Source organism: Odontomachus brunneus, unplaced genomic scaffold, assembly GCF_010583005.1.
Source record: "Odontomachus brunneus isolate Ranch 3 - 2012 unplaced genomic scaffold, Obru_v1 Obru_scaffold_180, whole genome shotgun sequence".
NCBI lineage: Eukaryota > Metazoa > Arthropoda > Insecta > Hymenoptera > Formicidae > Odontomachus > Odontomachus brunneus.
Window position 1 is genome coordinate 189668 of NW_022639630.1, and position 26482 is coordinate 216149.

At 40.0% G+C, this 26482-nt stretch overlaps 1 protein-coding gene across 18 annotated transcripts in view; it reads left to right on the forward strand.

Moving 5' to 3' along the window:
* Nucleotides 1-8920: 8920 nt before the first annotated feature.
* LOC116851603 (bromodomain adjacent to zinc finger domain protein 2B-like) overlaps nucleotides 8921-26482 on the forward strand; it is a 401190-nt gene continuing 383628 nt past the window's right edge. For all 18 annotated transcript variants that reach the window (XM_032831181.1, XM_032831197.1, XM_032831190.1 and 15 more), the window contains exon 1: nucleotides 8921-10112. The gene's annotated coding sequence lies outside the window, so the exon portion shown is untranslated. The remainder of the gene's footprint in view (nucleotides 10113-26482) is intronic.

Here is a 26482-nt window from a genome sequence, read left to right on the forward strand (position 1 = left end):
ACATTTCAAATTCTCTATAGGTTGCAATATTTTATTTTATTTCTATATAAAATATCTCTCGACACATACTTGATGAAAATTAGTGTATTTTGAAGTATTCATTTCGGATTCCCCTTAGTCAGCGGCTGGTGAAACGTGGAGACACGCGCACCCCACAAGCTCGCGATAGGTAATTGCGGATTAATTATGGGTTTGCTTAGTTTAAAGTATATTTTCTAATCTTTATTTTAAACTTGGTCCGAATTTTCTAACACGTTCATTACTTATACTTTATAAAAAATGATAAAAAACACATGTTTTTGCGTTTTTGACCTCAGTTTTCTAAAAAACCAGATTAATAAAAAAATTTCACTGCCAAAAAATCTACGAGAAATGACTTGAGAAATCATTAGATCTGCATCTAGCATGTCGACCAGCGTTATCTCTATCCAGGCATCGATAAGGGTGATTTTCAGTTTATTGCTGCATTCTTTTGACAAGACTACAGACTTTTCTCTTTCTGTTCTCTTTTGTTAACTCAGGCGCTATAGCTCCGCTTCTCTCGTACAGTCGCAGTCAGCCGGACAATTTTCCCATCATTTTAGTTTGAATCAATCGAATTACATCGAGTCTATTGCACAGTCATTTTCGCGAGCCTACGGTCGCTTTCGCGCTTGCACATCTCGCGAGAAGATCTTTGTCGCCACGCTCAAAAGCTCCGTCGTCAGGATGCTGTGTTGGCAACGTTCACGAAGATCTCCGTCCGCAGTTCATTAGACGAAATCCGGTGCAAACGAAGATCTTTGCTCGAACATACCGGCGACCGTCTCGGCTTTCTCTTTCAGATCTTGTACATTATAATTTGCATGTTCGGTTTTGTCGGTGTATATGTGAAGTTAAATAAACTAGTGCATTCTAAGAGGAAAAGAAGCTTGTGAAGGAAAACCTTGTGCATCCTCTCATATCCAAATTGTCTCAGCGATACTAAAAGTCGCGTAACATATCGTCTTTGCGCTCAGCGCTAGGCAGGAGCGGCATTTCGGACATCTGATTTCGTAACAAGATCAGAACCTGTTAACAAAAGTTATACTTAAATTTGTTATTACATTTATCATATTGTTTAGGGGAAATTTCTTTCGTATTTCTTTCGTAGGGAAATTCGGGGCATAATGAGAACTTTAAGATTTAAACAAGTTCCAAACATATTAAAAATAAATAAATCAATTTAATTTTGCACTAAAATATTCTGTAAACTACAGTCTGTCAAGTAAGAACGTAGACAGGTTAATTTATAAAAAAAATTAGTAAACAAAATTTTCAAATATATATATGCATTGTACTCAATCAGAACAAAAATGCAATTATGTTAATAATGCGTCCAATTACCACCGGCGTCGATTGCCTGGCATTTTCGAGACATGCTTTCGACCAAATTTGCCTATCGAGCCACATTCGAGTAAATCATCGATATTTTTTGCCACATTGTATCGGTGCACCCACTTCTATACGAATGTTTTTGACTTTCTCATGTACTTAGCAGTCGTTGATTGCGACATTTTCGGATCTTTCGGGTGGGCGCAAAGGACTACAGCCTCGTAGCGCGACGCGCTACTATTTGGCACTCATGGCGCTCAAGGTGTTTCTCTAAAAAAAAATCAACGACAACTGAATCTTTCTTGACAGTGCATCAAGGACAAAGGTTCCTTCTATCGACTCACGAAAAATTTAGAGCGATACCTTTTACCAGTTGCGAATAAGGCCGACCACGCTTTTACTTGACATACTGTATATACTTACTATAAGAAAAACACAAGTTTTACTGTGAAAAAATAATACTGGGAAAGTGTAATAAGAGAAGACGAAATTATTGTTTAATTGAAAGCTTGAATTAACTTCATTATGCGGGACAAAATGGGATATTTGTTAAAACTTGTTTATTTCCCAATATGCAATATATAAAAATGTATTGTACGCTTAATTAATTATAGTTATTTATTAACAAAATTTTTATAAAACGATAAAACTGTTTCTTATTAAACTATACTTTTCTTATTAGAATATTAATACATTATTTAGTATAATAATATTTGGTATCCATTGTTTGAAAAAACAGCACATGATAAGAAATAGTGCAACTTAACATTTTAAGAACATAATGATATAATCCTATTATACCTCGAAATACATAAGTTTGGATTATGTAATACGAAACATCATAGATAGTCCATATCTGCACAGGCATGTGATTAAATGGACTAGAAAAGATCGTCTAATAACGTTAATATATAGGGTGTCTCACACTCTCCGATATGAACATAAAAGTCCTATACCGTTTTGCGATATTCGCAATAATTATCGAGATATTAATTGTAGAAAATTTGTGAATGATCATTCAGGATATGATAAATGAATTATAATAGCGACGACTGCCGTCGTATACTTATACTTTAAAGGTTAAATTGAACAATAAAGTCCTTTACCATTTTGCAAATAATCACATAGATTTTTAATTATTAATTAAAGAAGATGAGTGCATTATCACGCAAAGTCGTACAATAATCTTCTTTAATTAATAATTAAAAATCTATGTGATTATTTGGAAAATGGTAGAGAACTTTTTTGTTCAATTTGACTTAAAGTATAAGTACACGACGGCAGTCTATAACTACTATAACTCATTTACCATATTCTGCATGATCATTTACAAGTTTTCTTCAATTAATATCTCGATAATTATTGCGAATATCGCAAAACGGTATAGGACTTTTATATTCACATCAACCCATTCTATGTCCCCACAAAATGCCCGGAGGAGAGTGTGAAACGTCCTGTATATATAATAATGAAAGGAATTTTATCATTGATTACTTTATACAAATATATTAAACGGATTGCAAACAAGTTGCGGAGAACGTAGCAGACGCATTAAACAATTTGTAGTATCTTTCAGCTGAAAATAATATGATAAATAAAATAATATGATAATAATACGCGGTAAGATACATATAACGGTAATAATTGCGAAACATTTCATTCATTATATGGCAGCATTTTTGTAAAAGTCGATTATATTCCATTATGGTTCCGTGATTTCGTTATGCCTCAGATTCCCCTATTTCTATTTCGTCATTTAATATGGTAAATATGAATGCAAATTGATCAGTTATAAGGGATTTAACGTTCTTAAATTTCGATTTAACCACTTCGCTAGCAAAGGAAATCAGCATCAACTGATAAAAAATGGTAAGATCAAAATACTGTTTGATTTTTATAAAAGTCAGTACTAAAGTACTTTTCGAATCGCTGAATACGAATTTGAGATCAAAATTTTAGAATTTAATCACTTCGCTGGTATTGACGCATTTTTGCGTCAAATAAAGGTTGTACCAAAAATGGCATTGACGCACTAATGTGCACATCATTTTATTTTCTTCCCATTAGTAAAATTTTCATCAAACCTAGTATCCAGGGGTTTTTGGAATCGCTGATTTTAATTCTGAACCTTAAATTAAAAAATTTAAAATGGCGAATTCAATATGGCGGACCAAAATGCGGAAAGTAACTTGATTTTGATGAAATCTGATATTTGGAAGTTTTTGGGGTCGCTGCTTTCGAATCTTCGCTCAAAATTTTTAAATTCAAGACGGCGGATTCAATATGATGACTAAAATGCAAAAAGTGACTTGATTTGAATGAAATTCGATACTTGGGAGTTTTTAGGTCGCTAATTTCGAATCTGAGATTAGTTTTGTCAAATTTAAGATTCCTATTTTCCTGCGTCCTAAATAATTTCAGTTTCATATTATTGAAATTTTGTTATTGTTATAATACAAAACCACTTTGGAACGAGAATAACAATATTCACATCTTTAAATAAAACTAATTGCATTTTCGAGTTAGTCAATTAGTCAATATATCTTATTAGACGATTTATTTACGAAAACGTAGTTTGTTCAATCAAATAGCACAACAAGATAGTTTATAAAATCTATAGAATCAGGGTGATAAAAGTCAGTCTGTGAAATCCATTCAGATTGTTTAGTCAATTAGATAAAGAAGGACATCTAGTCGCCACATTAGATCCGTTAATTTAAACTTTCAAATTTTGATCTCAAATTCATAATTCAGTGACTCGAAAAGTACTTTAATATTGACTTTTATAAAAATCAAACAGAATTTTTATTTTGCCATTTTTGGGTCAGTTGATGCTAATTTCCTTTGCCAGCGAAATATTTACAAAACTAATCTCAGATTCGAAATCAGCGACCCTAAAAACCCCCAAATATCGAGTTTCATCTAAATCAAGTTATTTTTCGCATTTTAGTCCGCCATATTGAATCCATCATCTTGAATTTCGAAATTTTGAACTAAAATTCGAAATCAGTGACCCCAAAAACCCCAAAACCCCCAAAAACCCCCGAGTACCGAGTTTCATCCAAATCAAATCACTTTTCCATTTGGTCCACCATATTGGATCCGTCACCTTAAATTTGACAAAACTAATTTCAGATTTGAAAGTAGCGACCCCAAAAACTCTCGAATACCAGATTTCATAAAAATCAAGTCTTTTCGTATTTTGACCCGCTATATTGAATCCGCCATTTTGAATTTTCAAATTTAGAGTTCAGATTTGACATCAGCGACTCCAAAAATCCCTGGGTACTGGGAGTTTGATAAAAATCTTGCTAACGGAAAAAAAATTAAATAATGTGCACATTAGTGCGTCAATGCCAGCGAAGTGGTTAATATATTTGAAATTGTAAAGTTTATGTACATCAGCTTATTCAGAGCTTTTATATTTAATATAATTGTACTTCTTCACTCAAACAAATTATCATAATTATCATAACGTGAGACAATCAGCCATGGAAACTTTACAATTGTTATAATTATATATTTATGAAACAAATATAATATTGAATTAATCGTTAAATTTACATCATACAAATTTAATAATGTAAATTTCTAATTATACTGATGCAACATCAAATTTACTAACAGTTGTACTCAGATTTTCAGGTTATATTTTACATGATATGTTGTGTTTTGAGAGAGATCAAATTTTGATAATTAATATTGTGCTTCTTTCATATTTCTATTTTGTCATTTTATGTGATAAGTGTCAGATGGACCACTTAGAAGGGATACAACTTTTACAAATAAACTAGTAAAATTGCTACTAAACTTACGTATAATTGTCTATCCAGGAATAGGCTTTTATGATTATCAATGTAAAATGTATTCAGTTAAAAAATAACAACAGATAAGGTGTACATTCAATACTGCATTCTTTACGAATTCTAATAAGGAAAAAATGCTGTAAAAGAATACAAATCAATTTGCTCATTTTTCAGCGAAGGTATTATATTGTACGATGTGCTCGCATTTTGATTTAAATGGATTAAATGCAGTGATTTTAGTCTGATTGGTAAACAACGCTCTGGAGACCTATAGAAGTGTGACAATAATTATTTAGAACAATTGCTCGTTGAGAATTCGACACAAACAAAAAAGTGTTTGCAGAATTAGTAATAATGCAGTAAAACATTTTCGATCGCTTAAACGAGATGGGAAAGATGCATAAAGAAGGAAAATGGAAAGGTTCCGTATAAACTCATTGAAGTCAACAAAAATCAGCGAATGGCAGCGTGTTTTCTCTTCTCAACAAGCAGTGTAGAAAATCTTTCTTGTGAAAAATCATTACATGTGATAAAAAATGGATACTCTATGACAATCCGAAACGCAGAAAATCATGAGTAAATCCCGATAAATCGTCAATATCTATCGCAAAGTCCAAACGGTCCGGAAAAAAGATTCTATTCTGCATTTGGTGGGCAGATTCATTATGAGCTGTTAGCTGTTAGCGGGTGAAACAGTTACTGCGGACTGCTACCAACGCCAATTAATCCGCTTGAGTCAGGGATTGGAAAGAAAACGCCCGTATACTGGCAAAAGAGAACGTCCTGTGAAATTGCTGCATGACAACGCCAGGCCACACGTTACTTTTAAGACAAAAGACACTATATAATGAATCTTGGCACATCTCCTTGGGACATCTTGCAGCATCCGGCATATTCATTAGACGTAGCCCCTTACGATTACCATTTATACCGGTCGATGCAACGCATCTTGTCCGATACGCATTCCCAATCAGTGGATAAAATCCCCAAATACTTTGACAACTTTATCGTGTCCAAAGACACAGCATTTTTTCGAAGTGGAATCCATAAGCTGTTCGAAAGATGACTTAAAGTTATAGAAAGCAACGGCGAATATTTTGATTGAAAAATCTGTTTTACTTTCTTTTTTTCACTTTTCTTTATTTTTAATAAATCTTTAATTTATATATTTATTTTATTTATTTTTTTTATTTTTACATTTAAACAAATTTATATATTTATACATTTATACATCTAATTATACATTGATTACACTTATTAATTTATTACACCTTATAATTATTTCTCTATGTGTGATCATAGTTACAAATATCAAACATTCTGTTCTCACTGTATAAATCATTTACAGAATATGTAATCTTTACAAATCAATTGATGAAGTGGCTGTCAAATTGACGTATATTTATCTATTTCAGTATGTTAGGAAAAGAAAAGAGTAAGCGCGATTATGCCGGAACGGCGCAATATTTAGATGTACGCGTGAATAATAGAACAGAAGACGCAAGAAGTACAATGCTATCGTGGCGCAATAAAAGACTTTTGCAATGGGAGTTCACACGTACCGATCGCTCCGCAAGAAGCGGAATGCACTGCGTCTACTTCGTGCATAAGGAAGAGAGGGAAGTTTGCAGCTTGTGCATAGAATGTATCCCGAGTGCGCTTTCGGCTGGTTGCCTGTATCCCGCGTGCAAGTGCGCCCGCCTAATTAATAGCGATAAATATTTAACGAGAATCTATCACGAGGAGAGCGCGCACCGTTCAGCGTAAGCATCGCGCGCGTGCGCACCCTACGTAAAGGAGACACCCGTTAGGTGGTCGGGTCATGCGGCCCGCGCGAGCTATTCGTAGGCCAATTAACGTAGTTACAGGGAGCAGAGTTCGCCGACGGCGGTGGTTTTATTACGATTACCACGGGAAAGTAACGAGGTAGCTGTATCGACCTTATCGCGGCTATCCGCGCTCATAGAAATAGTCCGCTTACTTTACGGGTCACCGAAACACCGTCGTCGAGGAGAAGAGTCTCGTCTCATCTCGTCTCTCTTCTCCTCTCCTCTCCTTTCGCTCCTCTCTACTTTTTTTCTTTATTCTGCCCGGAAATAGCTGTTAACGAGGAAACGATAAGGGTTCTTAGTGGTTTATTAGTCCCAGCAGGTTATAATAAGGCCCGTTACATACAGCGCGACCACTTAAAAATTTCTGTACATACGAATGTGACACGTCGCCGCAATCAATCGTGGCTGCGCGGAAAGTTCGCGACCTCAATCCTCTGGTTTAGCTTATAGTAGGCGCCGGCAAAATCGAACTTGTCACTGGTTAGTACGAAGTGTAACAACATAATCAAACGTCAATACAATACGCACGAAGGAAAGAGAGAGAAAGAAGGAGATTGTGGGAGGGAGGGGGGAGGAGAAAGAGAGAGGGAGAAGGAGGATCGACGAACGATATTAATTCATGAGATCATAACATATGGCTCGTTATTTGTAGACCCACATCGCAATTCACGACATTCAAATTTGAAGCGCCGACGATCTGCGAGAATTAGTATCGGCCGTTTAATTGGTTGTGTCCGCGTGTATACGCCAGATATTTATACGAAATTACGTGATATCCACGCCTGTGCTTCCTTCGACTACTCGATGCGAGATACCTCCGCCAGGTAAATACAGAACACTAAATTAATCAAGATCGCAACTGCAACGTCCGCGCTCGCCGGTGTTTGTCTCTCTAACATTTAAACAAAAAAAACAGTTTCCACCTTTAATATGAGTCCATTTCATTTGATGCGTGCGCGCGAGCACGCCGGTGCTCACATACACGCGCACAGATACACGCGCAGATATATACACCACGGCGTTTCAATGCGAATCGTAAATAACTCAACGCGCGCTTCGGCGAACCAATTTTTTTCCGAGCGTACTCCATTTCCGCGATCGGGAGCGCGGGACTCGTCGCGACGCGACGCGACCGCGGGCGAGTTACGTCGAAACCGATCAGAATATTACCCCACGGCAAACTTTTGCCAAACGTCGTGGCAACGACACAGCACCAGTATACCACCTCTCTTTGTCTACCAGCCAGCCAGCCTGCCTGCCTACCTACCTACCCTTCGCTTACGCTCGGTGTAACGTCGACGCGACGCGACGCGACGCGACAACGACGACGACGATGACGTCAGGGAGGCGCAACGCGACGCCACAGTATTATTTCGGTGTGAGTATGGTAGACAGGGTGTCTCACTTTCTCGAATGCGTTTCGGACTTGCGTCCCTATGGGAGAGAAAGTTTCCATTGAAAAACAAATTCTCTCGTTGGACAAGACGATGCGTCACGATACTCGCACAAAAAATAGTGGACGACCTATCCGGCCGCGAGTGTACGTCCCGCTAGTGGACACCCGTTAGATGGTGCAGTAAGGGGGAGAGACGAGCCAGGTGGTCCGTCGGTGCGAATATCCATTATAGATTCGGCGGAGTGTAGCTGTCGTACGCGGCGATCCTACCCGTACGCGCGGCTTTTCGGCGCACATGTGTGTGCGTGTGTATGCTTGCGCGTGCGTGTGCGCGCATTCGCCGTCCCCCGACGATTGTGTGAGCGCGTGTATTATTCCGCGGTATTTCGGTGTGAAAAGGGCGGCCGCGCGCGCTCGATCGCGGCTTTGTGTACGTGACGTGCGTGCGCGCCTCTCCGCGCGGCCGTGGGCGGCCGCTTGCTTCTCGAGGGGGCGCTCGTGTCGTCGCTCGCGGCGCCACCGGTTTATTCCGCCATCGGCGCCCGCGACGTACGGACGTGTCGAGCGAGACGTGTCGAGAACGCGAGCCGTGTTACCGTGCACGGTCTCTTGCGGTTTTTTCGGGGCGGACAAACGCGTGCGCGAAGACGAACTGAGCGTCGAACGGATCGCGCGATTTACGGAGGGAAGGAAAAGCTTGCTCCCGGTAGGACGGTGAATGTGATTGCGGTGTGATTATATATATATATATATATACACGTACATATATATCGTTTGCTGCGGTGCGTCGGGAAAGCAGTAATAAGTGCGCGGGAGAGAATCCGACGCGAAGACAGATTGTTCGAGACGATCGAGTGATTCATCGGTTCCTTCGTGTTTGCGCTCGTTGAAGTGTCAGCGCGAACGCGCAGTGCGGGAGTACCGAACAAAACTGCGGAAGAGGGAACGAGGGGGAGAGAGAGAGAGATAGATAGCTAGAGAAAAAGGAGGTATCGCGAAGACGGTGCGAGACGAGCTCGTGCACGTCGCCGACGATTCTCATTAGCTCGGGCTCGCGGAATCTCAGTGTCACTCATCGATAAGTACACGAGAGAGAGAACCGAAGGCGGTCTCTTTGGAGGCTTTCCGTCTTAGTGACGCGACAGCCTACGACGTGGCCCTGCGACATTCGCCCTACGACGATCCTTGTGGCGAATTGCGAACGACGACGCGAGAAATACGGTCCCATGAGAGACACCATCTTCCCGAGGCACATAACGTCGGATATCAAGAGTGCCGCGAAGTGAGGCGTACTCCCGCAGTCGGGCGCGCGCGGGCGAGCGTAACAGTCGCGCGGAGGAGCGTGAAGTTGCACGCGAACGGCGGCATCCGCGAATAGGAAGAAGGGACTCGGCCGCGCGCCGGCCATCGTGAATTCGTGCAATCAGACGACGCGAAAGAAACGCGAGACACCCGACGCGACACGCTTTGTCGTGCTGGTTTTTTACGGCAGGCCGGCCGGCCGACCGACCGACCGATTGATTGACGCGACGTCGGGAGAGTATCATCATCCTATGCTGTGAGACAGTGCCTCCCCGGACCGGATGGAGCTCTCGTGAAATCGCGGAAGGTGACACGGCGCGTTTGTGTGTTGCTTGCGGCGGCAGTAAACGGCCCGACGACCTCGCACGGAAGCAAGGAGTGGGACGAGCCCGACTTTGGAGCGCCGCTCAAGGAGTTCAACCGGTGAGTTCATGCGATTGTTTCTTAATGCTCTCATTCGCGCTGACGGGGCCAACATATTAGGTCCGTTCTTCTGTAGCTGCGCTAAGTCGCACTGTATGCACTCAAAATACTCTGTATGCACTCAAAATCAAAAGGTAGACGCGTATCTGACTTTTGGTGGAGAAGAAAAGGAAGTGGGATGATTACGAGCAGTTCGGTAAGCGCGGCTATCTAAGAAACCTACACTGTGTACACGTCAGTGTTTTCGCAGATCTTAAGTCGAGGTGCGCGCGCGCGCGCGCTAATTGCCGACGAGTGACACAATGTTCCGTCAGTGCATAGCGAGATCGCCAGTCAGTTTTCGTAATGGCGATTTAAGTGTATAGTATGGCGGTGCTTTTTCGTAACGACGCGCTTTATGTGTGTACATCACCGCCACGTCGTTGCACTTTCGACGCGCGTCTCGCTCGAGACGCCGGAAATGAGACGGTGCTACTTATTAGGTCTGTTCTTTTTCGCTCGACTAACGACGCATTGGAACTTCTTTTCTTTTTTTACTCACTAACACTAGGTTGTATATATTTGTTTCGCTCTTGAACGGGAAGTGTAACCAAGATCAAGCTAACTTATTAATTCGACCACGTTAACTTGATTATATCTTACATTATATATTTCTGTTAGGAAATAGAAAATAAGCTTGTTTTTAGCACGATAGATATTTCTCATAATTGACTTTCATTAAATGATTTACACTTTACATTAAAATTTATATTGCTTTTATTTACCAATAAAGAGAATCCGGACGGAAACGTAAAATAAATAAATTTAGAGATTTCTTGATTGTTAGAAATGTAATATCAAGTTTTCTTGCTTACTTGATTACGTTACACTAATATGTTTGTGTAAGCTCTTAGGTTCCCCCGTATTAATAATCGTTATTTGGAGTTTGTCTCATGTAAAATATTCAGATTTTCATTCAGCATTAGATCCATGTTTTTCAGTTGAATTACATGATACGTATGCTATTAAATCTGTAATCGCAATTCAATTTAGAAGTTCTCATCTAACTCTGAACTCAAATCTGAGTATCTAATTTGAGGGAAGTTTCAAATAACGACTATTGATAGGCGCTTTAGAAGTCATTACATGTGATTTTATTATGTTTTTGTCTGTCTCTCTCTCTCTCTCACACACACACACACACACACACACACACACACACAGATATCTTAGATAAGACTTTGCCACAAGAGTTGGCGTACGTATTCATTTTCAGATTTTATGCAATTTCAATAATTATGTATTGGTTTGCATATGCAACTTTGGTTTCAGTACGGTTCAAACGTTCTTTTCCTCATAATAACGGTATTTTTCTCGCTTAGACAAATTGACAAGAAACTTGTCTCATAAATTGCATAAAACAATTAAACTGTCACTACTGAATATTAACATCTTTACGTTACAAACTGTCAAAGCATGTAGCCTTAGCGAATCACTTAACCGCGAACTGTCAATTGCTGTGAAGCACAGTCTCGTCTATGAAGCAATTCGCGACGCGACAACGAGATATTCAATCAGCATCGTGAGAAAGAGGCAACAATGACTTCGATATTTCGAGTTGTAAAAGGGAAATGTGTCATGATCTCTCGTGAAATGGAATCCTCGGGGCGATTGATTGGCGAGGCAAGTACGAGGACCGCTGTAAGCTCGCGCGACAAATTTCGACGTGCCTTTTGAGATCGGAAGGCGCGAGTTGGAAGTTCCGTTCGTCTCATTGAGTGAACGCGTCGCGCCTCTTCCCACCATTGGAATTTACCGCGCCACTTGAAATTCTTCGCTTTATGCCGGTAAAACGCGCGGATTGCTGTGCTATTGTAAAAAAACACGTCGGGTACCTCGGACAGAGCAGAGGCGCTGGTAGTAAACGCATCGACACACTCGCCTCCGTAGTATCTTCTTTTTGTTGACGTAAACAGCATACGGCGCGTGACCTACACCGATTATATATAGGATGTATAAGAGCTGACGTTTCATGACAAGTTATATTTTTACGCACGCGTGTGTGTAATATATTGACGACTCGGAACGACGGAAGTGAAATCACGGCGACTGCAGATTCGATTAAGAAACAAAGTGACACGCAGAAAGAAAGAGAGAGAGAGAGAGAGAGAGAGAGAGAGAGAGAGAGAGAGAAAGCGAAATGAAAAATCGCAATAGGGACGTACAACAATATTGTTATCGCAATTGTGGCACAGATAATGGCACTGAGAGTATAGCCTACCTTAGTGTTGTTGAATGTGAAATATTTAAAAGATAAGGTGAGAGAGAGAGAGAGAGAGAGAGAGAGAGAGAGAGAGAGAGAGAGAGGGGGGGGAGGGGGAAGGGAGGCAGAGAGAGAATGAGAAGCGAAAGCAATATCGCATCTCACCCGTAAAACAAACGAGCATTTGTCGCTCGTGTGCATTACTATATGAAGACGCGAAGAAACGAACGAGCGCGCACGCACCACGAGTGAAATATGTACGTTTGCATTTCCCTCGCAGCGCGTGCATACTCATACGTTTCATTACGCATTCATACGGTAGTATCCACACCTGAACGAAAAATACTCGTGTGTGTGTGTGTTTCCTGGAAAAAGAGAACTGGGACATGATTTTTCTTTCTCTCTCTTGTCCTTCGCGTGCTTCAGGCACTTCGGGTCTTTCGATTGACTCGTCATCGTTTGACTTCAATCTGTTTATCCATTTCTTCGTTGTCTTCTGAATCGTACACTTGTCGATCGTTGTAAATCTAGTATCGACCAAAAGTACGAAATAATTTCGGTGAATTTAGCGCGATTCCGAGTCGGTGAGACCTCTTTTCAACATTAGAACTATCAAAGCAGTTAAAATGATGGGTTTGCAAAATTTTTGTAAAAATTACTCAAAGGAGGAGAGTCCCTAAGGCCGGTTTTTGGCACTCTCTGAAATTGATCCAAAAATATCAGAAATTATATTGTTGTAAGAATTATTGTAAGAACTATTGAAATAAAGTGATTTTATTTTAAACGGACATATGTTGGTGTCTGCTTATACTATAATTCTAATTAATCCCATTTTTATCACCAACGCTCTTATATCACCTACATATCATCTCCTTACATTTTTATGTACGTGCGCGTGTGTGCGCGCGCACTCGCTACTGCGAAAACACTATTTGGCAATATGTTTTTTTTTTTCATACTGCTCTCTATAGGATCATTTTTTTATGGGTTATTTATCGTGCCATAATGTCATGTTGAGATTCATTGAAATATATACTATCTGGAAAATAGTTGTAAGAGCGTTGTAAAAATGGGATTAATTAGAATTATAGTATAAACAGACACCAAAATATGTCCGTTTAGACTAAAATCACTTAATTTCAATAGATCTTACAAAAATATAACGTTTCTGATATTTTTGGTTTAATTTCAGAAGATGTCAAAAACCGGCCTTAGGGATCCTCCTCTTTTATAGTGCATTTTATATCTTCAATATGTTTTGACTAAATTTATTCCAATCAGTTATTTACCTTGTATACGGTGATTTTATCCAGTTCTAATAAGTTATATAACGCAGCAATCAGAAAGATCACCTTATTAATAATAAAAATTATCCATAGTTGTGTGTGTGTGTGTGTGTGTGGGACTTGACATCATTTTGTACAAACTAAACAACTGATTGGGATCAATCGGATTACAACCATGGGATAAATTTCTAGTAAAATAAATTAAAAAGTATAAGTAAACATTTTTTCTTTGCACTATATTTTTTTTCAAAAACCTATTGACCGCTGTAATAGAAGCAAATCTTTAACACTAAACTACTCTAACGAATAAATTCTTCTTTCTCGAAGAATAAATTCTTCTTTTAAGTACATGATAAAATGAGCTTTTCTACAATTTGTGATAAGTATATTTTAAGATTATTATCAAGAAAATACTCTTTGTAGGAGATAACTATTATCTAAAAGATGGAAAGTAAATCGAATAACCGCTTTTTTAAAGCAGTAAAATACTATTTTTCTCTGTGAACTAGAGCAGTTAAAATGACAGGTTTTTGAAAAAAACATGTTATGCAAAGGAGAAAAATGTTTATTTAGTTTCAACGTCGATTGAAAATATAAAATGCAATCATATTTGATTGTATGATAGCTGTAGCGTTAAAGGATGCTTTACGAATAACGATGCGAATGACACAAATAATGATATATGGTGTTTTGCGATTCGCGGGCCGAGCGAGTTTCGATTCACCACGTTCTGTGCCGGGAGGTGCTTTGCGCGCGACTTCCTGGAACTGCAATCTGCAGAGTGCAACTGCAGTCGGGGAAGACGCGGTGGACAGAGAGGGGAAACGAGCACAGTTTTAACGGCGTCGAACGATATTAGTGAAATCAGCCTCTCGGATTCGCAGCCACGATACTTCCGTCAGGTGACACATCGAGTAATTTCGTTAGCTCGGCGATGGCGCAACGGATCGTTTGCCGCGTCCTTCGGCGAGCGGCAAGCTCGTTCTCTAGCGAAGCGCGCGAGGCGAGCAATTAGACGCGTCGCGCGAGAAATGCGTTCGTTAGCTCCGCGATCGAGTTCCGTCGCGAGGAAATCTCGTTTCTTTTCCTTCTCTCTCTCTTTTTTCTCTCTGTTTCTCCCTCTCTCTCTTTCTCGTGCTTTTGCTCGTCGCAGCGCGAATCACGCCGCGAGGGAGAAGAAGAAAACGACGAGGAGAGACGCCATCCTCTGCGTGTTTGACGCGACGCGTAAATCGCGTAACCACGCTCCGCTGGAGTATCGACTCCGATTAACGCTCTTCCGCGATTACGTAACGCGAGCATTACGTGCGGCAAAGTGTGTTACGGAAGCCCGACGCGCGTTACCGAATTATTATGCACCTGCCGCAGCGTCGGCTCGAAATAGTCCGAAGGGCAAAGGGTTAATCCTGGAATGCACGTCACCACGGCGGATTTAACCGTCGCCGCAGCGCGAATAATCTCTTTTTTTTTCGAGCCCCTCTTCATTTTGCCGAACTAATCTGCACGATCATAACCGCGACGCTTACATTCTGCTGCTATGGAATTATAAGAAGCTTTCGGCCACTCGATATCGGATGCTAAGGCTCAGAGTTCAGAAAAATAACGCGTTTAAAACTATCCCCGATAGACTTCGCAATTATCGCGACATGAGATAATCGATGATGGAAACTTTACAATTTTTCCTGTTATATACATAAAGTAAATATACTGCGCTGAATTAATTAAATTCATCTCATATACTGAGAAAAAAGTAGTTCAGTTAATGAGATTTTTCTTGAATGAATAAAACTCGTTCAAGCAAAATCGTTTAGTAGATCGAACAAATTGTATTGTTATTGTGATGTGTATGTTATCAATTAATTTAATGATTGCGATTTGATCAGGTAACTATATCAACGCACTTGTTGTTGCATTAACATGTAATTTGTTTAATAGATACAATATTTCTTTGAAGTCGAGTAACCGCCAATTTTGTCAGTCAAACTGCTTTTTTCTCAGTGCGCAGAAAAAAAGAGTTTTGTAATGGTTATACAGACGTATTTGATTGAATATTTCAATGCAATATTTGGTAATTAGTATTAAATATAATAGTAGTTATCAGTCATCTAGTAATAATTACAAAATAATTAGTAAAGCAAATAACAATTGTTTAATTGAGCCAATTAAAATAATTAAATGATTTAGTAAATAATACTAAATAATTTAGTAATAATTATTAAATAGTCCGACTATTTTGTGACCAAAATATTTACTCACATTTCGTATATTTATTACATAATATGATAAATATTATTAAACAACATGGTTTTTTAAACAAATTGTTTGGTGATACATATCACGTAAATTGGTAATAGTCATAAAGTCTCAGTAATAAATATCAAGTCTTGACAGATATCACAAGCCTTGCTAAGGTTATTTGGTATTTACAAAATTATTTGATTATATCATGTTTAGTTGAAACTATTTTACCAAAGCATCTGGTAATTATTACCCAAGCTTGATGGTTATTGTGAAATCTTTTTTTCGATGTGCACAATAGTGTAACTTTTCTGTTGCACTGATGCAGTAATATTTGTTTATCAAAAGTCATACTCAGATTTTACATGACATATTGTTTAGAACAATTTAATGAAATAATAATTTATTCTTTTTTACTCTTACTCTATCTGATGAATGTAAGTGTCATATGAACTACTCGCAAGGAATGCGACTTTCACAAGTTGATTAACATAAAATTGCTGCTCAACTTAAGTACTTATTTATCTGGGAGGTTCTTACAAACAAGGAGACAGAATAAAAGGCGAAGAAACGTCACGACCCGCAACGATACTAATCGAAGAATCGACGACTATCGCCGAGCGAAAATTTTCCCGCGAGACCTCTCCATTCGTTTGCGCAGCGAGGCCGAAGTTTCATTAGTTTCCGTGTAGATCCGCGCCCCGCCCCGCCCCTAAAACGTCGAGTGAATCGTCGACAAAAAAAGAGAACGAGAGAGAGAGAGAGAGAGCAGTAAGAGCAGAGCCGCACGGTGTGCAATTCTCGCCGCGATATGCACCGGTTCTCTCTCGTCGTTCGTTCGCTCCCGAAGCGAGTTAAGCCGGCAAAATCGAGAGCCTCTGCCACCGTCATCATCGTCGTCGTCGTCGTCGTCGTCGTCGTAACGGATCTGCCTCGGTTTCGCGAGCGGCTTCCTCGCGCACGGCATTTTACCGTTAACGACCTAAATCGGCGCGAGTAGTGAGAAAGAAAGAGAGATGCGCGCGCGGCGTTTCGCGGGCCGCGAGGGCATTTCTTGCGGAGAGTCGTCGTAGCTGGAGAAACGCTCTCTTTCTGGTTTCGCCTCTCCGTGTTTTTCTCGGCGAGCGATTAACGCGAGTATCTCGTACGCGCAGGTAGAAAGATAGGATTCGGGAGATGCCTCCGTATGGCCGCAGGCTATTTCCTTCTCGCGATGATCACAGTACCCGACCCATGTTGGGAGTCGAATTAGCGTTTAATTGACGGTACAATAAGAAAGCGGACTTGAACAAAAGTCTGCACTGCACTGTCATGTGCAGAGAAAAGTTTGGTTAGATTGACATGACAATCACTGCAAATCCAAGTGTGTGGTAAGTACACCCTTGTGTGTGTAAGAATACTCACTTATATGTGTGATTTTGTTTTCCGTGTAAAAATTACACACTATCGTGCATAAAGAAAGACATTTACATGATTTAATGTGTGATCTAATATGTTTTCCTGTGTACAAAACGATACATACATGTAGTATGAAACGTGTAAAAATAGGGGAACGTGTACTTCCACTTAATTGAAATGTGTAAGAAGTACACATATAAAATATTTTCAGACATTTACACGTAAGGTTAACGTATAATTTAGAAGAAACGTGTATTAGATTCTAAAAGTCTTTTTCTTATTTTTTTTGTTGAGAAACTAGATACAAACGCAAAGTACTTGTCTAACTTATAATAATTTCTTTCAATTGTTTTCTGTAATTAAAGAACATCACGCAAATTTTCTGGATAATAATACGATTAAATTGTTTATTCTTATTACAAATGTATAGATTAAATCGCTGATTAAATAAGATTGTATCGCTGGGCTCCGTGCTTTCAATCGAAGAGAACCACTCATAAATTAACTATTTATCAAAGAAAATTATGTTTCTATACATTTATTTCACTATCTAAGTATTATTATTAATTTTAAATGAAATTTAAATAAATAAATAAATATATATACACAATATACAATATATATATATATATATATATATATACAATATATATATATATATATATATATATATATATATATATATATATATATATGACAAATGCGAAAATACTATTTATATTTATTATAATTATTTATATTTTTTATTATATTTATTTTTCTGAGATAAGTGCTTTATTTATGCATTAGTTTATTTAATAAGTACGTACAGATAAAAGGAGGTATATAAGTATTTAAATATGTGACTATGCATTTAAAAAATTGCTATAAATTATGAACTTTCTTTATCTTTCTCTCTGTCTCTCTCTCCACCATTGTACTTTGAAAATAAAATATTTAATAGTTCTGAGATTTATGTATAATGTATATATATTAGTCTTTAATATTATAGTAGTTTCTCATATGTAAAATTTCATATGTAATCTAAGAGATATTATGAATGGACATTGAAGATAACACGCTAGTCTCAAGGAACATGTATAAAAAGTGTCAACCTTACTTGCAAATATCTCAATTCTCAAATGATCAATTTTTTTTTGTAATTGCATGTGGAATTAGATATTGTTTCGCTATGTACGATGTACTCGTATGTGGTGGAAGTTTCATCAGAGCTTCTCATGAAATTTGTTTCACGTTACAACTATCTTAGAAGGAAAATAGGAAGTTAGGTGCCTAAAAAAATATTGAGTCTGAATGCTGTTCAATATTGAATTTTCATTTTATTCATAAAAATCGATGAACCTTCGAAATTGTGTAATTTCGTTTTCTATTTTTTTTATTTGACAAACACTATCAACCTCTTGCACCAGCTCAATATTTGATCACTGAGCACGACCAGCAATAAAATGACTGACCCGCAATGTGTTAAGAGCCAAATTTAGTTCACAAGAACCACAGAAATTCCATTTTCTTTAGGCGTTTGGTCCTGTCGCGTTGTCACGTTAATTCAACCAGTCTTTTTTTCTCTGTGTACAGTTGTGTTAAGAAACCAAACATTAATATATATTAGGACAAATAAGCAACTTCGATGATGCTTATCACTGATCGCTCAGGTATCCACATAGATATTTTACTGATAACGGTGGCAGACCAGCCGAATCATCTGTGCGCGCGGACGATATGTGCAATTCGTGAACCGTGCGTGAACTGTGCACAACTGTCGCACCCGGTTGTGGATCCAGCTTAATGCGGGAGAGGCACGCCGCGGTTTGATCGATGGTACACACGTCTCGCTTGGCGATGGGCCGCATCGTATCGTCCACTGTTGCCCTCGTCGACCGATCGATGTTTGTCTCGATCGTCGTAACCGGTATCGCGAATCGCTCTGTCGAACACCCGACGCGCTCGTGAATTCTTTCCTTACAGGCCAGACGATGACGCGATGATACCGAATTAACTTTGCTCGCGTTGCTGAACAGGTTGTCGATTTCCGCGACTCGTTAAATCGAATGAGATCTGTTTCGGGTAGGACGAAAGCAGAGCTCTAGATTTACAGAGGCGCGACATTGAGATTCGAAAGTCGTCGCGTTTTGTTCGCACAGTGATGTTAGAAGTGATACATGGAGAGAGAATTTTGTAGCATAAATTACTGCAGGATTTTGTAACTGAGAAATAGATGGACATTCTGTCGCAATTGACTATCCTTTCATCTTATATATGCTACTTATACTTCAGAAACTGAAATGTGCTATTAAAAAATTGCCATATTTTTCCAGAGAAAATTTGCTATGTTTCTAGCAACATTTACTGTTTCTTGGCAAGATGGACTACTAAATCCATTGCTGCACTACTAAAAATGTCATTTTTCTCTTAAATTCTCGTAAGGAAATTTGGGCATCAAAAGGAAAATAGCAAAATTGCAAAGAATTTATATGAGAAGAAACTACAATATTCTCTTCATGTAGCCTTAATAATTACCTAGAATAGAAATATTCATCTCATGATTAACTTAGATTAGCTTGACGTTGTAACTCTGCACATAAAAAAGAAAGCACTTTATTCATTTATGATATACTAAAATATCTAATCAGACTGTTATAACTTACCGAAACACCACATACCTATTAATTATTATGGAGGCAATATAGCGTCTTGGGCTTTGTGATTCAGACACCCAATTAAATGGAACTTTTCAGCGTCGCTTTTCTGCAAATTTGTAAATCTAGAAGAAAGTGAAGGATCTCTGGATGAAAGTGAAGAAAGAGTGAAGAATCGCGTCACATAAATGAGAGTAGGCTTCGTTTGCGATGGCGGCGAGTTAACGCGTTCGACGAGTAAACGCTTATCGCGAATATTCGACAGATAATTCGTATAACGCGACTGTCTTGGTCGGCGAATATTTGTCGAGTGAACGCATCGCTCGCGACCGCCTTTAGGCTATTAAAACCGTTCTTCCTTTTGTTCCTGGCGATGCGGGAAGGTCGTTTTATCGTGTCGGAGAAGTAATACGGAGTCGTGCATACGAGAAAGACTGAGAGGGAGAAGGGAGGGACGAAGAAAGAGAGAGAGAGAGAGAGAACGCGCGCGCAACGTTTTTATCGGTGATAGGTGCGCCTTGCTGGTGATTAAGCGGTCGATAACGCGACGGAGAAGGACGCGCCACTGTAATCTCCCATTCAGTTGGAGTTCCGTTTTAGCGAAATTGCATTTACGTCGCAATCTCGCGCAAGCCGCGCGTTATATCCAGCGACGAGATGATAAAGATCGCGAAGCATGGTTGCGTATCTCTCCGCTCGATGATCGATGACTTCTTTGTACCTCTGACTTTCTGCGCCGAATTCGTCGTCGTCGATAAAGAAAAAAAATTGTGGAGACTCGACACACGTGGCGGGAATACGCGTCACGAGACTTGCTGCTGTCATAGGTTACGTTCAGGTTATGCAACCGTTGAGATAAAGAAATTATCTATACTAAGAGAAAAAGTATTTGAAAAGTGAACTACATTTATTCGGTGGGTATCTAGTAACATATATTTACTTCGATCTAAACAGAACAAACAATTGCTTTCACGAGAAGCAAAAATCCTAAGCATAATGTATATTTTCTTACTTGGAAAATATCTTTCTAGTACAAAAATATTAATATAAGTAAATGTTATTTTTCCTCATGTTTTTTCTCTCAGTGCATATCTTCAAATCTACCTATTACACTTATCTTCCGAAAGTCGATTGTTCCACCGTTGGCTTGCGTTTGCAACCATATTTCACGTTACGAATTACGCACGAGACGACGCGATTAGACGCGCGCTCGACAGCTGACCGATAATAAAATCGCATTCTGATACCGACGCGCGCGTTAAAAAATGTTATCGATCGTTTATTACTATTATCAGCTCGCAACATTGCAAAAGCATGCTAGTGTGCGCGAGGGGGAAAGGGAAAGAGAGAGGAGAAAAAAAGAGAGAGACAGACAAACAGACGGAGGAGAAAGAGAGGGGGGGGAGGCGGAGAAAAAAGAGAGAGAAAGAAGATGAGAGAGAGGAAAGAGAAAAGAGAACTTGTCTTTGAAACGTGCGAGTCTCTCGCGGATTTATGCGCATGCATGGCACGGAACGTTCGCCGCAGCCACGAACGTGGCCGTTTAAAACGCGGCGGCGGAGAGCGGCCCATTTCGTGCGCGGCGGTCGGTCGGTCGGTCGATCGATCGTCTCACGAAATCGAAACGTGACTAATCGCCGAAGGCGAGAAACGCCATGGCGGCGGACAGGACGAGGCGCGCGTACGACGCAGCTGACATTATGGGCGGCTGTGAAACCAGCGGCAACTCTCCTCGCGCTACGTTAACATTCGCGATCGGCGCTATGAGCGTGTTGGTAGGGTTACATGAATATTTCTCAATATTTTTATAATTAAATTCCTGACTAGAGTTATAATTGACATTGACGCCGAGTTTTAACGTATCTTTTGTATTGTAATCGGTGTGTACATATAAGTTGGATACAAATATTTCTCGGGGTTATAATTGGTGTTTAAACACAGATATTCTAGAATATTAACCGAAGTCGAGATTGAATACGAACATTCCTCGGAATTACAATGAAGTCGAGATTAAATATTTTCCGGAACTGCAATTGAAGTTGAGATTGAGTACCAATACTTTTTGGAATTGTGATTGGAGTCGAGATTAAATTCAAATATTTTTCAAAATTGTAATCGAGGACGAGTTTAATTGCAATGAGGAGACGGTATTTATGTTTAAAGCTCACTTTAATTACGAATACTTTTTGGAGTTGTAATTAAACTCGAATTTAATTACAATTCTGAAAAGTAAAGTTATTGCTTACGTTATTTACAAATTTCACAACCCTGACGGTAGTAGCGGTGGTGTTGTCGCACTTGATCGGTCGATCGCGCCGGCACGTCATTTATTTTCGCCGTGAATGATATTCTGTTTATCAAACGATTACGAGGATTCTCCGCGAACGACCGTGTCTAAAATTAATCACGGTGACTCTGGATTCGCGACTCAGCGCGAAAAGACGTGCGGCGTGTCCCTCTTCGTGGAAGAGACGGTGTTAAAAAAATACAGAATAAAACAGGAAAACTCAATAGCTAGTTTAGCTACGCACAACGATAAATATGTCGAGGCGAGGAAACGTGGCCGGTAATACGTATGTATGTATATGTGCGTGCCTCAGCATTTCGCAAACGACGTTGACTGTTGCACCCGATTAGTCGGCCGTCTACGCGCACGCGCGCGATATCCACCGAATCTCGTGACCGGCCGGCATAATCTGTACACCACAATTAGCATACATGAATAAAGAAACCATGAATCCGCGGAGCCTACTAGTCGGAATGCCTTCGTGAATGAATACGTATTTACGACTCGATTCATTTTATTGAGTCTCGTCGAACGAAAGGATCGATCGGTGTTGGTAGTTTCCAATTATGTTCTTCCCTCCCCCCCTCTCTCTTGAGTCGAGTCAATGAATAATTACAGTGTACAATTTACGCTTCTCTTTTTCAGTCTTTAAAGTCGATGACGGAAGTTGATTCGGAAATCTATTCTCACGCATTCGTCGAATCTTACCCCGGCGATGCCTGTTCCCCTTCCCCTCCGAGATAAGAGCGCGATAGTCACTTCTCGAAATTGTTAGCGAATGGCTAAAGACAGCGAAGGAAAAGCGGTGAAGAATTCCTCCTCGAGCGCTTCTCGACTCGGTAATCCGGCGGCTTTTCATTACGCTCTATAAATTCGACGATATTATGACGACCGTCGTCGCGCTTCTTCGACGATCCTTTCTCCTCGCGGAATGATTTCCAGGCCCGCGTTGTGCAGCACGCGTTGTGCTCGCGAGGCGTTGAAGAACTCTGACTCACGTAACGTGTTTCACTCGTCAATCGCAAGAGCCACTCGCGTCTCAAAATATCTCCCGTACGCGTCACATTCGGGCGAATTCGGTGGATGTGGACGGCTCCTAATTTCGTTGCGTATATTCGCGGCCGCGGCGCCCGAATTAACATATTTTACTCGTACGTAGAAGCGTGTTAATCGGACGATTGAATTCACAAACACGCGTCCGTATAGTCGCAACGTCTTATGTCCGACATCTCGCAACGTTTTTTTTTTCCGCGGGCGATCTTCTCGCACGTCAAATCACACTTCGTCGTGTCATGTGGACCGACACTTCTTCGTACATGCAAATTCATGTCGCAGATGTGAAGATATTTGCTGATTGTGTCCGAGAATATTTCCGATACAAATCAGGAAAAAATTAGACTCAATAAAATTCCATAAAGACGGATTCACGCCGAACGAACTTCCTTCTCAGCTAGACAGATATATACATAAACTTGGTAGCGATTTTATTAATTGATTTGTAAATATTGTATCCCTTATGAGTAATGCATATAGCACTTATATTTATTACTTTTCATATAGCATTTATATTTATTATTTTTATACTGACGAAATATACAAATGTAAAGAAAACCTGGGAAAAATTATTAGAATTTATTCAAAACACTGTGTGTATGAATCTAAGTGCAACTTTTAATAAATTTGTCGCTGTATCAATATGATAAAAAATTGAGAATATTGTATAATAATTGAATATTTGCTTTACAAGTGCAGTTAAAATAATTCCAAAACTTTTTTTATCATGTAATGTTTCACATTGTGATAATCATAAGTCTGTCCGAGTTGGAGGCAAACCGAATCTAGAAAAAATGCAAAGGCATATTGTTTATGTGCCCTTTTATCTTTTTAGTATTTATCTTTAGAAGAAAAGTCAATAGAAAATCGCGAAATGATCCTTTTAAATCATAGATTTTTTTCTCCGAGTTCCACTAAAATTGGAATATTACAATTAAAAAATGAAAAAAACTGACTTAGTAGTAACAAAATAAATTTTCGAGCCTCCCAAAATTTTGTATTGATATTCTTCATTGTAAGTAAATAAAGTTAAGCGACGTGTTACTAGTTAGAATAAAGTTTCTTGCGAGTGTATGATATGCTCTATTTCGGATAATAAAAGCAATTTTTAGTTATAAAATGATTGAAATTGGGAATGTGGGCGGACGAGGTAAAGTTGGCTTATAATTAAAGATCCGCACTAGGGCTGTTAAGAATTCTCGCGGAAACTACTAATCTAATTACTAACCCTGGAACTACTAATCAAGATACATATTTTATATAATCTTCTTATCTTGCGCTACTTAGTTAACTGAACTCAATACTCAAAGGCAAGATGGACACATTGTTATTTGTATTTTTGATTATAACAAAATACAACAATCGTGGAGGATTAATATAGAAAAAGGTTATCTTTATCATGTTTGTACAATCACGACAATTAATTGACTGAGAAGTTGCAATTTCAAAATTTTGAGATATAGGTCGTTTAACTTCGGTCTCCCTCGCAACCCCAGATAGACAAATGTATCCAAATTTGGTAGCAACTTTACTAATAGGTTTGCAAAAGTCGCAATTCTTTATGAGTGGTGCATATGACACTCATATTTATCACATAGACAAACGAAATATAAATGCGAAAAAATACAAGAAAGATCAAAATTTATTCAAAACACTGTGACGTAAAATGCAGTATAAAAATTTGACCTTTAATAAACTTGTCGCTGCATCAACGCGATAAAAAATTGACGATATTATATGATGTAAATTTAATGATTGTACAATCCGACACAGTATATTTGCTTCAGTGTAATTTGCTAAATGTAAGTGAAGTAATTACATTTGCTTCCACGTCGTGATAATTTATCTGGGTCTGTTTTTCTCGCGTCGTGATGTGACGGCGAATAAAACTATAGGACTGTCAGTCGTTTGCCCCATGTCCCTCGCCGCGTTTCACTGTCTTTCTCAGCGCGACCGATAAATTGGTCGAGGTTACAAGCGCGCGAGCCGCGCTCGCGCGGCCAGGAGACCGCTCGTAGCTACGCCTTCGGATGATTTTTAGTCCTTTATTACGAGCTCCGCTCCAGCTCGGACGCTCGGTCACGCAACGTCGTTCGTATCGTGGGAGTCCCGTCGCGGGGACTCGTTCGCGGGGAGAAGGGACACGTGGTTTGGAGCGGGGGTCAGGACGCAGAGAGGAAGAGAGAAGGAGAGGAAGAGGGAGGGAGAGAGAGAGAGAGAGAGAGAGAGGACAGTCGCCAGTGGCCCGCGCGCATTTTCGACGGAAATCGATCGCGCGCGCGGCCGGAAAACGTTGCCGCAGTCGCGCGCGCTTCCACGTCGTCGCGCGAGACGCTACGTGCTGGCTCGATCTTGCCCGAGGTTGCCTTTCCCCGCTATCTCTCGCGCAGCCTTCGTCGTTCCCGGCTAGGAAGGGGGCGAGCGAGAAGGGCTCTCTCCTTCGCTCGTCCCGCTAGTTCGATCTCTCTTTCTCTTTCTCTCTCTTTCTCTTTCTCGCTCGTCCCGCGCCTCCTACCGCTTTGCTGCCGCTCGTTCTCGAGGGACGGGGCGAGTTCCCGAAATAATCGTGCGTATCGATCCCCGCGCGCGACCCGTACAGGGTGAATTTATTCTCGTGCACGGGGTGAACGGGGAAGAGAGGAGAGGCAGAGAGAAAGAGAGAGAGAGAGAGAGAGAGAAAGAGAGTGTGTATGTGTCTATGTATGTATGTATGCGAGCAAGGGACAGGCGAGCTTCGTTACTTAATCGCTTCGTGTTCGAAACGAGAGCCATCGCGACCGTGGCGTTGTCGGGACTGTTGCCGCGTGCGTTTTTTCACGCTCGAACGAAAACGGATCGTGCGAGAGCGGCGCGAGAGGTGGCGGGGAAACCGCAGTTGCGTTCGTTAGGATGCCGGTAAGCGTCGAGAGATACGCGCGGGTTCTACCATTGTCGTTATTTTCTTTCGTTCAACTCCGCGAACACACTTATTCGACGGGAAATGCGCGCAAATCTGTGCGCAGATATAGTCGAATCTGGGTGTATGAGCGTTTTCACTTATTTAGTCGCGGAATATAATTAAAAGTACGTCCAGTGGCCGACCAGGAATGTGAAAAACGACGCGCGCGCGAGACATCTCGTGGCTCTAACAGCCCAGATAGATAGACAGATGGACAGGTGTACGTGAATTTGGCAGCCTCTGTTAGCCGATTTGTAAAGGCTGCATCTCCTATGAATGGTTCATATATAGC